The following is a 1,895-nucleotide window of genomic DNA, read 5'->3' as shown; positions in this document are numbered from 1 at the left end:
TTTTTTTTAACATAGCGAAACTAAGGCAGTGGTTTATGAACCTGAGCATATGGTGACAGTTTCTCTGAGGCTGGATTTTATGCTTAGCCGGCTGTCCTTGCTGGGGTCAAAATGGCTGCAGTGAGTTTAGGAAGACCTCTGACTGGGTCATCTAGCAGAAGACAGGCCATCTCTCCAGTGTCTCTCTCCCAACAGGAGGGAAAAACTTTCCCAGAAGCCTCTAATAAATCTTCCCTTTCATTCTAATGTCTGAATTGGGTCATAGGCCAGTATCTGAATGATTCCTTAGTCAGAGGACTGTGTTCACCTGCAAAAGCCTAGAGTCCTGAGTCAATTTCTGTGGCAGGTGGAATGCAATTAACTTTAGACTAATAAATAACAACAGAAACCAGAGTGGGGCAAGTGAGTCTGAAAATACTGTACAGTTGAAGAGTGGGAAGTGGATGAGGATGGCTGGGATACTTGGACAATGCGCTTAGCCTGTCAGACGTGATAGATCCTGGAGCACCATTGCCAAGCCCTGGCTTTTATTCTCAAGGAACTGGCTGCTGTCTAGGAAGGATTTTAAGTAAAACAAGAGTCTACATGAACAAACAATATTTTAGGAAGCCTGAAGTCAAGAGGTGATGAGGACAGCAGAACTTTGTCATTGGAAAGGTGTCTCAGACACCTACCTTGACTGATGAGACAGATGGTGCAGAACAATGAACACAGAGGGAGACACAAGGGGAGGAGGCGGTGCTGGGGGGGGCGTGGGCATTCTGAATCAGAAATGTCTGAGAGAAGAAGGCAACAACAATAATTCACACAGTTAAAAATCTGGGTATGAATTCAGCTAAGAAGTGAGTTTTAAATATGCACTTTTATGGTTTATCACTAACTACACAGACTGTATTTGATGTAGCAATGGATGAGATTTCAAAAGACGAAACTGAGAAAAAAAGAGCAGAATTAAATAGGGAACTGTGAAAACCATCAATAATTTGGGGAAATTCAGAGGAAGAAGACAGAGGGGCCCAGAAAGGTAAGAACAAGGTGGTAGGAGCCCAGGAAACAGGGAGTCTTTAAGAGTGACTAGGGAGGGAAAGAACTGGAAAGGCAATTTGAGGAATCTGAACACAGGGCTTTTAGAAAGGAAAATGAGATCTAAGTAAAACCGTCTGAGGGATTTCTGATGCCTAAACCACAAGCCTCATAGTCACTCTGTCTCACTCACGAAATCCTCAGACACAGTAAATGATTTGATGAGTAGTGTCACTTCGGATGTCACCGAGTTTTAAGACTACTGCCCTAGAGATGCTCTGTTCTAACAGGCACATGTCAACGATAAAAGCACTCCTCGTGTAACACGTGCTTCAGAGAACTCAGCACAAATAAAACAAGAAATAAGAAGTGTTCTTAAAGGGGCTGGAGCAATGGCTCAGTGCTTAAGAGCACTGGCTGCTCTTGCAGAGGACTCAGGTTCAATTCCCAGCAACTGCATGGCTAATAACAGTCTGTAACTCCTGTTTCAGGGGATCTGACACACTCTTCTGACCTCCTCGGGCATTGCACAACACACATACAGGCTATACACTTGTACATATAAAATAAAAATAGTAAATAAAAATATTTTTTAAAAAAGTATTTGTAGAATGTTTCTTTTCTTCTGTGCCAAAAAAACTGTATACATTAGACCCATTATGTAGAATTTTTTAGTATAGCAATGTTTCTGTAAATAAACTAAATTTTTATTTATTAAGATATAATTTTCAATTACTAGGAAAATTCATAAAATGGAATATTAAATATAAGCAATTTCTGTATTTTAAGCTTTTCTAGTCATAATAGGCAATATTGATATGATAAAATAAATTGTAAATGAAAAAATTGTTTGCTTTCTCCTTTTCAGATTT

General features: G+C 39.8%; 1 protein-coding gene across 1 annotated transcript in view; it reads right to left on the bottom strand.

Annotated features, from left to right (window-relative positions):
• The window catches only part of Fbn2 (fibrillin 2), a 282,405-nt gene that overhangs the window by 148,097 nt on the left and 132,413 nt on the right, over nucleotides 1-1,895 (bottom strand). The gene's annotated exons all lie outside the window — the stretch shown is intronic.

The sequence above is a fragment of the Nannospalax galili genome, unplaced genomic scaffold (genome assembly GCF_000622305.1).
Source record: "Nannospalax galili isolate Female #2095 unplaced genomic scaffold, S.galili_v1.0 scaffold490, whole genome shotgun sequence".
In the NCBI taxonomy this organism is placed as follows: Eukaryota; Metazoa; Chordata; class Mammalia; order Rodentia; family Spalacidae; genus Nannospalax; species Nannospalax galili.
The sequence above is the reverse complement of the archived record's forward strand: the minus strand, read 5'-3'. Positions and strand labels throughout refer to the sequence as shown.